The sequence below is a fragment of the Megascapheus bottae genome, chromosome 8 (genome assembly GCF_031878675.1).
Source record: "Megascapheus bottae isolate mThoBot1 chromosome 8, mThoBot2.hap1, whole genome shotgun sequence".
Taxonomy (NCBI): Eukaryota; Metazoa; Chordata; class Mammalia; order Rodentia; family Geomyidae; genus Megascapheus; species Megascapheus bottae.
The window spans coordinates 55,247,543-55,262,055 of NC_143516.1; the positions used below are offsets into that span (position 1 = coordinate 55,247,543).

Below are 14,513 nucleotides of genomic sequence, written 5' to 3' on the forward strand. Positions count from 1 at the left end.
TGGCCTTGTGGTAGAGTGCTTGCCTGACATGCACAAAGTGCTGGGTTCAATTTCTCAGTACCACATAAACAGAAAAAACTGGAAATGGTGCTGTGGCTCAAGGGGTAGAGTGCTAGCCTTGAGAAAAAGAAGCCCAAGGACATATGGATAATGACCCATACCCTGAGTTCAAGCCCCAGGACTGGCAAAACAAAACAACAAAAAAAAGAAGCTAATACTTTTAGAGGAGTGGGAAAGAGAATAATGGGATTACAGAACCGTAACTAATCAATTTGGTTAATTCAACCTATAAAGAAAATTTGTTTGGAATATTATATAGAATAAAACATCTAAATATTTTTATTCAGCAAGTTCTGTTGCAATCCTATGGTGAGCTATGAATTAAAGGAGAAGAAAAAAAACCCAAGAAATGGTTTTAATTCACAATGAGGCATATATCCAGATATCTTCCATGAGGAAGAGCAGTCTTCTATTTAATCCAGCTGCTATTCTCACTGTTACTACAATTGATTGAATGCTTAAAGGAAAAGCCATCAAAGGTTTTTACTCAAGGCTGGGAATCACTAAGAACTACTCTCTAAGGTGAAAATTTAACACAACACTGACTTTGTGAATCTTTCTTAAGGCTACGATATAAATCCGTCCATTTTCAAAAAACCATTTCCAGCACACGAAATATCACATGCCCAACTAACAGTGAGTTTCTGCAGGGCCCAGTGACTCTTAACTCACACACAAATCCACTCTGCACACATATTGTCAGGCCTATGCACTGGCTATAGCCTTCGAGACAGCGATAGTGCTGGGATTCCTTTTTGATGGAGGCTTAGAGACCCTTCAGCTGGAAAGAAGTCATTTTGTCTCTTCAAATGTCCTCAAAGATTTGGTTTTACTCCACATCTAGTTAAATATTTACCTTCTTAGCTGGACACCAGTAGCTCAAGCCTATAATACTAGCTACTCAGGAGGCTGAGCTCTGGAAGATCAAGGTTTGAAGCCAGCCTGGATAGAAAAGTCTACAAGAACCATATCTTCAACTAGCTAACAAATGCTGGACTGGAGGTGTGACACGCTCAAGTAGCAGAACATCAACTGTGAGTGAAGAAACTGAGAGCAGGGTCCGGGAGTTTGGCCTAGTGGTAGAGTGTTTGCCAAGCATGCACAAAAACCCCAGTTCGAATCCTACAGTATGACATACAAAGAAAAAGCCAAAAGTGGTGCTGTGGCTCAAGTGGTAGAGTGCTAGTCTTGAGATAAGCCCAAGGATAGTGACCAGGCCCTAAGTTCAAACCCCAGGACTGGCAAAAAAAAAAATGTTGAGCACATAAAGGCCTGGGTTAAAGCCCACTCACACTCTCAATTTACTTTATTTTTTATTTATTTATTTATTTATTTATTGCCAGTCCTGGGCTTGAGCTCAGGGCCTGAGCACTGTCCTTGGACTTTCTCAAGGCTAGAGCTCTATCACTTGAGCCTCAGCACCACTTCCAGCTTTTTTCTATGTATGTGGTACCAAGGAATCGAACCTGGGTCTTCATGCATGCTAGGCAAGCACTTTAACCACTAGGCCAAACTCCCGCCCCTCAATTTACTTTATTTTATTTATTAATTTTACATATGTACAGTGAGTATTATGACTATATTCATCCACCATTCCTTTCTCCATTCATTTCTATCCCCTAAATCCCATCTCTCTGAGACAAAACCTGTTTCAGCTTTCTGGTATACATTTTGTTAGATTGTTCATTGTTGAAAAAGAGTTGCACCACAGGAATTCACCTCTGTATATACCATACTTACTCAATCTGATTATATACATATATATGAATATATATGAATATGGCTCTATATGTGTCTCCATATATGTTTATATTTTAGATCTAACTTCTACATATGAGAGAAAACATGCACATTTTATCTCTCTGAGCCTAGCTTACTTTGCTTAACATAATTTTTCCAAGACCATTCATTTTCCAGTGATGGCATATTGTTTTTCCTGATGAATGATCATGAAGGATACAAGATGTACACGCATTTTCTTGATCTACTCATCAGTCCAGTCAGTGTCAAGAATAAAAGAAATAGCAACTGCTAAGAAAGATATGATATACGAGGGCATGTAAATTAGTGCCACCACTATGGAAAGCAGTTTGAAAATTGTACTCTTGGACATTTATCCAAAAGATTACATTTGTAGACCCATATTCATTTCCGTACATTTCACCATAGCCAAGTTAAGGAAATAGTCCAGATATCCTACAATGGATCAATGGATTAATATGATTTGCTGTCTGTTTTAAAATCAAGAACTTTGATCAGTCCAGGTTTGTTCATTTTGTCCCGTTGTTATGGGTTCAATAAAAAGTAATAGTTTTTTCCTGCTTTTTTGTATAAAATGATATTGGAATTATAATAGCAGTTTTTATATTTCTTTTGTATCTATTAGTTGACAAAGAACATCTTATTTAATGTTTGCATATTTACGAATTTCCCAAGATTTCTGCCTTTTATTTTTTTGCCAGTCCTGGGGCTTGAACTCAGGGCCTAGGTATTGTCCTGGACCTCTTTCTACTCAACAGAATGCTCCACAGTGTCACTTCTGGCTTTTTCTGAGCAGTTTATTGGAGATAAGACTCAAGGAATTTCCTGCCCAGGCTGGCTCCAAAGCTGATCCTCAAATCTCAGCCTCCTGAGTGGTTAGGATTACAAGTGTGAGCCACTGGCACCTGGTGACATCTGCCATTATTAATTTTCAGTATCATAAATTCATTAAGATTGTTCTGTATCTAAACTTATGCCTACCCTCAAGATCCACCTGTATATGCTTAAGAATGTGCTGTGTGTTCTTAGATGAAATGTTGGGTATATTTTGGTTGAACTATTTACTCTAGTCTGCATTACCCTGCTGATTTTCTGTCTACATAATCTACCTGTTGTTGAAATCAGTAGTGAGATTCTCTATTACTACTGAATTTCAGTCTCTTCCTTCAAATGATTTGGTAATTTATTGTTTTATGTATTTAGGTGCTATGATGTGGGGTGTGTGTGTGTGTGTGTGTGTGTGTGTGTGTGTATTATTTGAAGGATTGTTTGTTGGTTTGTTTGTTTTGTGTCAGTACTGTAGTTGAACTCAGGACTTCCCATTATTGCTCTGTATTTTTGCTCAGAGTTTTTGCTGGTTAATTTGAGATGGAGTCTCCCAGACTTTGTTGCTCGGGCTGGATTCCGTGAACTTTGATCCTCAGATTTTAGCCTCTGACATCACTAGGGTTATAGGCATGAGCCTGCGACATCTAGCTTGAAGGATGGTTTTGATGACCATCCTAATTTGGTAGTTTTTCCTCCTTAGTGTTTTTAATGTGATTATATGTCATTTAACAGGAATGCATTCTGAGAAATGTGTCTTTTATTGTTGTGTTAGAGTGTACACTTTAATACAAAGATGGGGCCGGGAGTTTGGCCTAGTGGTTGAGTGCTTGCCCAGCATGCGCGAAGACCCGGGTTCGATTCCTTGGTACCACATACATAGAAAAAAGCCAGAAGTGGTACTGAGGCTCAAGTGGTAGAGCTCTAGCCTTGAGAAAGTCCAAGGACAGTGCTCAGGCCCTGAGCTCAAGCCCAGGACCAGCAAAAAAAAAAAACAAAAAATCAAAAAAAAACAAATACAAAGATGGCTATGATGTCACTAGGCAAAACAGCTTTATCAGCCTATCATGATACAAATGATATTGTGTACATGGCTATACATCATCACGTTTTGTCCTGGCCTATGAGTTTCTGCAGAGAAACATGCTGATAGCCATATCAGAACTTCCTTGACTATGGTATGTTTCTTCTCTCATGCTGTATTTGGAATTCTTTCTTGGTATATGATTTTTGAGAGTTTGATTGTGCTGTGTTTTGGTAAACTCTATTTTGGTGAATTTTACTAAGGACTTCTGAGCTTCCTAAACTTTTTCTGCATCTTCTTTTGTGCAAATGTCAATTTTTTTATGATGTCTTGGTATTCTCATAGGCCTCTTATATTTTATTTTCTTTTGATTAGTTTTTCTCTAAGTGGATAATTACAGGTAGCTCATCTTTCATCTCATTGGTCATTAATTCTGATAAAATATTTTTCATTTGTAATCCATGTTTTCTGCATCCCTAAAGTTTCTGTTATTCACCGTATTCAAAGTTCTCATTTTCCCTATAACTTTCCAAAGTCTAATTAATCTTCTGTATACAATTTCTTTACTTTCCTAAACATCTATAAGGAGATATTCTGAATTCTCAGTCATTTCATTAATCACTGTCTTTAGAGTCCATTATTGGAGCATTAATAGTTTCCTTAGTATTTTTTAAAGCTTAATGATATCAAATCATTTTAATAGTTTTAACTGTTTGAATAGGGTAGGTGGTACTAAATGTCATTGATTCTTCATAAACTTTTTGTGTGTTTTTTTTCTGGTGTTTTTTTTATGTGGTATAATGTTCAATATAATCACCCTTTTCTTACTATTTCAGGTATCCTGTGCACATTAGGCAAGAACTCTACCTCTGAACTACACTCCCAACCCCTGTTTTTTTTATATAATTTTTATTGTAATTAACAGAAGGGTTACATTATATTCACCAGATAGAAGGTGCTTTACTTCACAAACATTGATACCCTTTCTCATGTCTTGGTCCCCATTTCCCTCCCCCCAACCCCTCCCCTTATCTTGTTTTCCCCCTTCCCTATCCTGTTTCAAATAACCAGATAAACATATATGCAATGTATCAGATAACAAGGCAAAATGCTGTAACAATGAGATAACCAAAGGACAGCAAAAGAGATGAGAGATAACATAGTACATTAAGGACAACAATAACTCATTATATGGCTTTTGTTTCTATATCTTGGAGGTCTTTCATTTAGCTTCATCCTATATGGCCTTATATATCTAGGTTTTGATCTATTGTAAATCTCTGCTAGGAGAGCCCAAGGTTTCTACTGATTATGACAAATGAGGGAAACCATTGAGCCTATGTTCCTTTGAGTCTGGCTAACTTCACTTAATATGACATTTTTCTAAGTCTTTCCATTTCCTTACAAATGGAACAATGTCATTATTTCTGACAGCAGCATAGAATTCCATTGTGTATAGATATCACATCTTGTTGATCCACTCATCTACTGAGGGGCATGTGGGTTGGTTCCATATCTTTGCCATGGTAAATAGTGCCGCAATGAACATCGCTGTGCTAGTTCAACCCCTGTTTTTTGGTGGTTTTTTTTGCCAGTCGTGGGCTTGAGCTCAGGGCCTGAGCACTGTCCTTGGATTTTCTCAAGGTTAGAGCTCTTCTACTTGAGCCTCAGCAGTATTTCTGGCTTTTTTCTATGTATGTGGTACCGAGGAATCGAACCCCAGTCTTCGTGCATGCTAGGCAAACACTCTACCACTAGGCCAAACTCCTGGCCCAACCCCTGGTTTGTTTTTTGTTTTGTTTTGTTTTTTGTTTTTGAGAGAATGTTTCACTGTGTAAGTCAGAATGGCTTTGAACTTGCTGACCTTGTGACCTTGAACTCACAATTCTCCCATATCAGCCTCCTGAGTATTGAGATTGTAGATTGTACATATGTGCCCCTTTGTATGACTTGGTCTCTGAGGCAAAGTTTCTGCAAGGTCACTATTTAGCCAGTCAGGATGGGCCAAGTCAAAGGCATTACCCCAAAAGTACTTGTGGATGTATACTTGCATTTTGGCTCAGTGAGGCCTTCTGCAGAGCCCTGAGGCTTGTTGGGTGTATATAGAGTAAGGAAATTATATATATATATATATATATATTATTACTCTTGTTTCTCTAGCAAACTCTAATACACTATCTGAACTCTATACAACTGTAAGAAACTACAAATCAATTCTAGAATTTGTTCTCATTCTCTGGGCCTTTTGTGAGTAAAACCCTCCTTTCCGTCAAAGTACGTTGCTTCTTTCTGTTAATCTTGTGAAAATTTTTTTAAGTTCCTGGTTTGGCCAGGTGGCTGGGCCCTTGCTGATTAAATTTTAGTTCTTTCCTATTCCTGTTACACTTTAATTAAAACATCCTGTTACAAGCTCATTGAATTTTAGGCATCCAGTTCCTGTTCCTGTTCCTGTTGCTGTTAATTAAGCCACATCTTATTGCAGCTTGTGAACTTGAGCTCAGCCAATCCAAGCGGTGGAACGGGGCCTGCTGCATCCGGGATAAACTGGAGCAGTTGCCTGCTCTGCATGTTTGCTAGCTTTTGGCTAATAGTTCACTCTCTGCAGAAATAAATTTTGCCTTGCTACTTGACACTTCAGCGTCCTGAGGCACATATAACATTCAGAACATGCTATTTTCCTTCTCTTTGATGCCCTGCACACCACACTATCCCCTCATATTCCAAACCTTCCCAGTTTTACATGGCAATGCTTCTCTGATCTGAAACACTAGACTCTATTCTGTTCTTAGCACACATACGACTGTGTCATTGATTTGTCACACTTTATAACTTTAGCTCGGCAGATTTACTAGATTCTGCATTCTAGCCTCTAATAGCTAATACATAACGAATTTTCATCATGTAAACTATGCCCATGTGTTAAAACCTACCTCTGCCTGTTTTGGTAAATAAAGCTTTATTGACCATAGTCATGCTTATTTCTGTATTGTCTATGGCTTCTTTTGCAAGAACTGAATAGTTGCAACAGAGACCATATGGCCTGCAAAATATAAACCATTTATTTATCTGGTATTTTCCAAAGAAACGTTGTCAACCACTGTTTCAGCTGATAAACTAAGAACCAATTCTATTTTTTATTTGATTGTACAGTGATGCATATTAGAAACCAATGTATGTATTATGTATGTATGTATGTATTTTATTTACTTATTTTGCCAGTCATACGGCTTGAACTCTGGGCCTGAGCACTGTCCCTGAGTTCTTCAGCTCAAGGCTAGTGCTCTACCACACTAAGCCATAGCACCACTTCCAGTTTTCTGGTGGTTAATTGGAGATTTTTGTGTCCAGGCTGGCTTTGAAGCACGATCTTCAGATCTCAGCCTCCTGAGTAGCTAGGATTGCAGGAGTGAGCTACCAGCGCCCAGCTGGACATATTTTTTAAAGAGACATTTTCAATGCAATAACTATAGTCATCATAACCTAAAAAGAAGGAGTAAGCAAAGATGTTTTAAAATAAGTTTTCTTGAAGGGTGCAAGGAAACAGCCATGCACTGCTGAGATGAATGTAAAATTGCAACATTATTTCTAGAGGTCAGTGTGTTTCAAAAACATTGGAGTCATACATAACCTTTATTCCAGAAATTCCACTTCTAGCAATTTTCCCAAAGGAGTAATCAGAGATAGGTACAAAGATTTCTGTGTCCACTTGATCACTGAAGTGTTATTTATAATTTGAAGAAACTGTATGAAATACCACATAATCAGCTCTTATGGTTTGGATCCTTTGTGTCTTCCAAGGCTCATGTTATAAGCTTGGTGAAAACCTGTGCCACTGGTGGGAAGTGTCGGAGCCTTTAAGAGATAGGATCTAGAGAAGTTCCTTGATTCTTGTATTGCAATTATGGCCATAGAGAACAATCAATCTCTTTTTCTCCTCTCTCCCTCCTTCCTTCCTGCTCTTTCTCCTCCTCTCCTCTCCTCTCTCTCCTCTTCCTTCTCTTTCTCCTCTGTCCCCGCTCCTCTCTTTGCGGCCATCATGACAAATACAGCTCTAGTCCCTTATCATGATGTTCTGCATTATCATTGGTCCCACATGGCAGTGGAGTGAAATCTCTTACATCAGACTCCAGAATAATTCTTTTCTACTTTTAAGTTAATTTCTCAGGTGTTTTGTTATTGTAGTAATGGAGATTTAACTAGCACAATAACTATCAGAAGAAAAATGGTGAAATAAGTTGTATTACATTCCTTACCAAATTTGTGTAGCCATTAGAAATCACAAAGAGGAGAATACTTATTAGTATAAGAAATGCTCATCTGTTTAAGTGGGAAAAACAGGTTTTAGCACTATACAATATGATGTCATTTTGTTTTTTAACAGATGTGTAATAATTGTACAAAACAATCAAAATGTGTAAAAGAAAACATGCCAGTGGTCTGACTGAAGTTATTACAAACATACATAATACGTGCTTTCTTTGTTGTTGGTTTCTGAATTTTCTATAATGTATTTTGGAACCTCACAAGCACAATATTTTAGAAAGGAAAATATACCTTGTTTTTCCATTCCCAAAGATTTGGATGAATTTTACACTTTCATTAAGTTACAGAGATGTTCTCTTCCCTGGGTTCAGTCTTCAGTACTGAAAAATATAAAAAGGAAAATGTGCCTTGGGTCAGTCAATATTAAGGCAAGTTGCTGCCTGAAGTCAGCTATGATGAACCACAGAAGTGAACAGAAGTCACTAGCAAAGAAAGTTAAAATCCATAAATTTTTTGACAGTCAAGGAATACGATGAATTGTCCACATAATTTCAAGTAACCAGTTTCATTGATTTCCCCCCACTTCCACAGCTAGATAGCAGATATCAGTTGACCCTCTAAGGTCAGGAAAAATTATTAACTAATAGGCCAAGCAACCACCATGAAGGACCTCAAAGTGTGTGTGTGTGTGTGTGTGTGTGTGTGTGTGTGTGAATGTGTGTGTGTGTGGTGTGTGTATGTGGTATGTATGTGTGTGTGTGGTGTGTATGTGTGTGTGTGTGTGTGGTATGTGTGGTGTGTGTGGTGTATGTGTGGTGTGTGTGTGGTGTGTATGTGTGTGTGTGGTGTGTGTGGTGTATGTGTGGTGTATGTGTGGTGTGTGTGTGGTGTGTGTGTGTGTGTGTGTGGTGTGTGTGGTGTATGTGTGGTGTGTGTGTGGTGTGTGTGTGTGTGTGTGGTGTGTGTATGTGGTGTGTATGTGTGTGTGTGTGTGGTATGTGTGATGTGTGTGGTGTATGTGTGGTGTGTGTGTGGTGTGTGGTTGTGTGTGTGCGTGTGTGTGTGCGTGTGTGTGTGTGTGTGTGTGTGTGTGTGTTAGCAAGGTTACACAGGGAGAAATACAGATCAGATGGAATTTTCCAATTAATAAATGTGTGGACTTAAGTTTTATGTTTTCAGATAATTCTGATTGCCTTTATACAAAGCCATGAGTGGAACAATGGGCCACAATTTTTGAGGCCCCTCCAGTGTTTTTTTATTTTCCCTCAATCTATGTCCCCACCACTGGGGTCAGGCTCCCCACATTGTCTCCTATTCTCTTCTCCTTGCACTATTCTCCCTAATTCTCCACTTCTTAGCTTTTCTTTGAAAATGTGCTTCTGACTATGGATTGCTAATGTTAAGGAGTTTCTCAAAATGTGGTACAGTTATTAGATCCACTCATTGAGAGGGTTTTTCAGGTCAATGAACTATGTAATCTGATAATATACTGGTGCCTACATGTTATCATATGTTTATCCAAACTTACAGGGTGTGTGGGGTACACTAAGAGAATTATATGTAAACTATGGACTTCGGTTGTTATGTCTGTTCATTCGTTGTGATGTGTACCAATATGAGGTGTGGATAATAGGAGAGGCTGTGCATGTGTATGGATAAGGGACAAGAGGACATCTCCGAACCTTCTGCAAGTGTTATGAAATCTAAAAATGAGTCAAAACCAAGAAGATCTCTGAATATATTGAATCAAAGTTTCTCAGACTGGACTCAGTGGATCTTTATCACCAACAGCTCCAGTGTTACTGCAACATATTAAAGTTTCACAACTTCTGGCTCAAAGAGAACTAACATTTCCAAGTAGATCAGTTTTTACCGACTCTTTGGGGAGATAAAATAACTCAAAACCATAAATGTTATGCCAAACTATTTTAAACTGGATAAAAATTTCAAGACGGCAGAATATTTTTTTAGGGAAAGGAGTGGTACTTGGGGCTTATTTTTCCCCTTCATTCCATTTTTCAAGAGTCACAGCTATCCTGTCTTGAGATATTTTGCAGAGGCCATGTCCTCTTATAAAGGGGAAGAGTCAGTCCAGAGGGGAATTAAATAGAAATGCCACATTAATTGTTAATATCTTTAAGAATTTTGTACTCTTGGGGTACATAAATATTTAATTTTTTCTAGTTTTTTTTCCCTAAAAGTATTTATGCTGTCTTACAGGGATTGTTATAGAGATTTTTTTTTCCTTCACTGCCCAACTTTTCATATTCCTGAACTTATTTTTTAATCAACCAGTCTTAAAAACACTTTTTGATTGAGATAATACCTTTCTTGAATTGCTGATTGGAGTTTTGTCTTTAAAACTTAATTTGAATGAATGTACCATTAGCTAAGATGGTGTATGGTGCTCAGTTTGGGGAAGCAATATCCTGTTGCTTCATTCCGATGTGCAGTGATGAATAAATGTGGTTCACTTCTTTCCATTTGGAGATATGCATATATATATATATTTCAAACACAATAATTACAACACTGCAACTCTGTTCAGCCTTGGGGGGGAAATGCTGAATGTGTTATAATGCCACACCAGTTTAAATTACCAGCAAATTCCATTAAATATTGAACTGCTGCACCGCAACCTTTATCTAGCCACCACCTTACGTTTTCTCAAGGTTTCAAAGGTGATCCATTGCTCTTCATGAATATAACAGTTGACAAGATACAGAGTGCTGAGTTTGATCTTAATAGAAGTTGAAAGATATTCATCAGACTGAAGGCCTGCCATGGTTCTGCAGCAGATAACAAAACTGTGAAATGCTACATTTGAAAGAACAGAGATTGACAAGCTCAGAGCTACTCTCTTTCTCTTGGTTCAGAGGACATTTCAGTATTGCTCAGATGGAAACGTCTCTGCACATGAGTGTATGGTAAAAGCTTTGCCTAATAAAGTGTAATGCTTCCAGACCCCTGGGTCAGACTGAGCACTGTAGTTTCTGTTACCATATGAATGGGGTGAGCTTTGATGGCAGTGTTAGAAGTTCATCCCTGAGTTATAAATCCATTCTTGTTCAAGACACTTCATTAAATAGGCTCTGCTTCCGTGTCTATGTGGACGGAGCGGGGTGGGAAGAGTGATCTTTTAAAGGATGGTATTGAAAGAGAACACAGGTAGCTAAATACCAGTTAAATCAAGTGTTATAACAGATAGGAACTCTAAAACATGGAATCAGGATATGTTAAATATATATTGAAGGATAGGAGTTCTCTTTCTGTACATGAATCATTTTAAAATCCAGTCATCTGGCATTAACAAAAGTCTTGTTGATCTTCCATTAGGAAAAAATAAAAGCAATTTTCAGATTACTCTTTCCCTGGATAATACATATTTTAGGGTTTTTCCCCCTTCAAGACCTTTGTATAGAGCCATCAACTGTTAGAAAATTCTAGTGAAGTGAGAGCAGTAGTGCACTAATGTGTTTACTCAGTGAGCAATAACATGAAATTGGGGACTTTCTATAACTTTCTAAAACTAAAGAAAGTCAGGATGTGGGAGGTGAGATGTGTGTGGTGATGGAGAGCTGAACGTCTGACTATTCAAATATTTGGGACACTATAAATTTAACATGTGTCTGCCAACAATAGTCCCAAAGCTTTAAGGATAACACATAACTCTCAAATGCAAACTCAAAGTTTCTTGACATACTGGATGCTGGGCCAAACTCGACAACATTGAGATTTTGTTAAAAATAAGTTCAGCAAATATAGACTAGAAGAGAATCAACTAGACAGAAATCCTCTAAAAAAGCTATTGGAACTTATACTTGGACTCACATTTTACTTATACTTACAATTTTTGTGGGTCATGAGGCTTGAACTCTGGGCCTGGACGCTGCCCCTGAGCTCTTCAGCTCAAGGCTACTGCCCTACCCCTTGAGCCACAGTCCAACTTCCCTATACTTTTATTTGAATATAGGCTTAATTAATGTTGAGATGGTGGCAATTTCTAATTCTAAAGTGAGCCATAGCTGACAAAACACTTTCCAAAGATGTTGTGAGATACATGTTTAATCCAAAAGTATAAAAATGCAGAATACTAAAATACTAAAAATTCTAAATGCTAAAATTAACAACACTGAAATAGTACATCTTAGAGAAGATTAAAAACCCCTTCCCTGAATAACATATCTAAACACTGTATCTTATCAGGAGGCATAGTTGAAAACTAAAATGTATTGGGAACATATGTGCTAAGCCTTTAAAATATCTCATTTAAATCTTGACACTAATTGTTGATCATATTTATACATTTTTTAAAAATTGAGGTTGGCATACTTACTTCAAATAATAGTGGTACACTCGACCCAGTGGTTCTGCCTATAATCCTAGTTATGAGGGGACTGAGATGAAAATGATCAGAGTTCTAGGCCAGCCCAGGTAAAACGTTCATGGGAGCCTAACTTAAAGAAAATTACAAGAAAATAAAAAACATAATGTGCACATTATCCTAGCTGTGATGGAAAATGCAAATAAGGGAATTGTGGTCCAGGCTAGTCCAGGCAAAAAGTGAGAACTTATCTCAAAAATAACCAGAGCAGTAGAGTATGAAGTTTTGAATTTAAACTCTAGGACAACCACCTAGAAAGAGAAAATGGAGGAGGAGGAGGCAGACATTGTTAAAGTGAACAGAATGGTAGCCATAAAAGTATCCAGCTCTCACATACTTACAGTTTTCTGAAATTTGATAAGAGCCAAAGAGAGAGAAAGAGAGTCTCTTAATAGCTGGCATTAAGAAAATTGGGCATCCATATGCCAAAAAGTAAAATTACTACAAGAGGAACTCAGAGAAACACTAGAATTTATTGGCACTGGCAGAAATTTTTTGAAAGAAGTCCCAGGGCATAGCAGATAGGAGCATTGACAAATGAGATTACATCAAAATAAAAGTCTCTACACAGAAAAGGACATACTTATAAAAACAGACATACTAAAAAGACAGCCAATAGACTAGAACAACATCTTTACCAGTAACACATCAAACAAAGTCCTAGTATCCAACCTATGCAAGGAGCAAAAAAAAAAAACCTAACCCCTCCCAAAGCTAATAAACCAGCCACTAAATAGGCAAAGAGGCTAGAGAGACTTCTCAGAAGAAAAGGTAAAAATGGCAAAGAAACACATGACGATAAAGGAAATGCAAATCAAAATAACTCTGAGATTCAGTCTCACCCCAGTTGGATGGGCCAACATTGAAATTTCAAACAACAAATGTTGGCAGAGATGGGAAAAAAGAAACACTACTGCACTGTTGGTAGAATATAAACTACTAAAACCACTCTGGACAGGAGTCAGTGTTTCCTCAAAAAACTAAACATAGATCTTCCTTACCACAGTCATATCAGTCCTCGGGAGTATCCAAAACATCATAGCCAGAGCACCATAAAGACACTTGCATATCCATGCTCATGGCTGCACTATTGACCAATAGCCAACTTATAGAAACAGCCCAGATACTCTACAATAAGTGAATGGATCAAAAAGAAATATGTGATACTTAAACACAATGGAATTTTACAGAGCCATTAAAAAGAAAAATATTATGGCATTTGTAGGGAAATGAATGGACATATAACAAATCATGTTAAGTGAGGTAAACCAAACTTAGAGAGACCAACAGAGCATGATTTCTCTTACTTGCAGAAGCAAGATCTAAAATACATCAGGATATAATAAATTGTATAGGACTCTAGACACCTCACACGGTGAGAACAAAAGAGAATATTCTTAGGGGAGGAACCCAAAGGCTCAACACCATCGTTCACATAAAATAATATTTATGGAAATGATTTCCAGTAAATGGAAACTGGAGATCTCTCTTTTCTTTTTTGTCTTGTTTGTTTATCTGTCTTTGGGGTGGTGGTAAAAGCACAGAAATGGAGGGCAAAGGGTAAACAAATGCAATAGTAGTACTCACTAGGCACTATGTTGAAAATAAATTATACAACTTGTGGCCGTGGATGGGAGGAAAAAGCTGGGAGAGAATGAAGGAAGGGTGACATTGTCCAAAAGGAAGGGTACTAATTACCTGACTTAACAAAAACATAAGAAGGGGTATCAATGTGTGAGAAGTAATCTACCCACTATATGGCAAATATAACTGTAACCCCTCTATGCATTACCTTGATAATAAAAAAAAGAAAATTTTGAAAAGAAATAGCAATCCATCTGTATATCACCTTAGCTCCTTCATAATAACAAATTTCAAAAAAATAAATAAAATAGACCCAGCAATCTCACTTCTGGGTATTTTCCTAAATGTTCATAAATAAGGACATATTAAAGTTTCCAGAACAACCATGTTCATTACAACATTATTTACCATAGCAAAGATATGGAACCAACTCAGATGCCCCACAGTAGATGAATGGATCAAGAAAATGTGGCATTTAAACATAATGGAGTTCTGTGCTGCCCTCAGAAAGAATGGCATCACCCCATTCATAAGGAAATGGAAAGACTTGGAAAAAATCATTTAAGTGAAGTAAGCCAGACTCAAAGGAACATAGGCTCCATAGTGTCCTTC

General features: G+C 37.6%; 1 long non-coding RNA gene across 1 annotated transcript in view; it reads right to left on the reverse strand.

The window, feature by feature from the left end:
* Positions 1–14,513, reverse strand: part of LOC150059955 (uncharacterized) — a 117,749-nt gene that overhangs the window by 27,348 nt on the left and 75,888 nt on the right. The window contains exon 4 of the long non-coding RNA XR_016536415.1: positions 8,225–8,313. This is a non-coding gene — a long non-coding RNA (uncharacterized LOC150059955). The remainder of the gene's footprint in view (positions 1–8,224; positions 8,314–14,513) is intronic.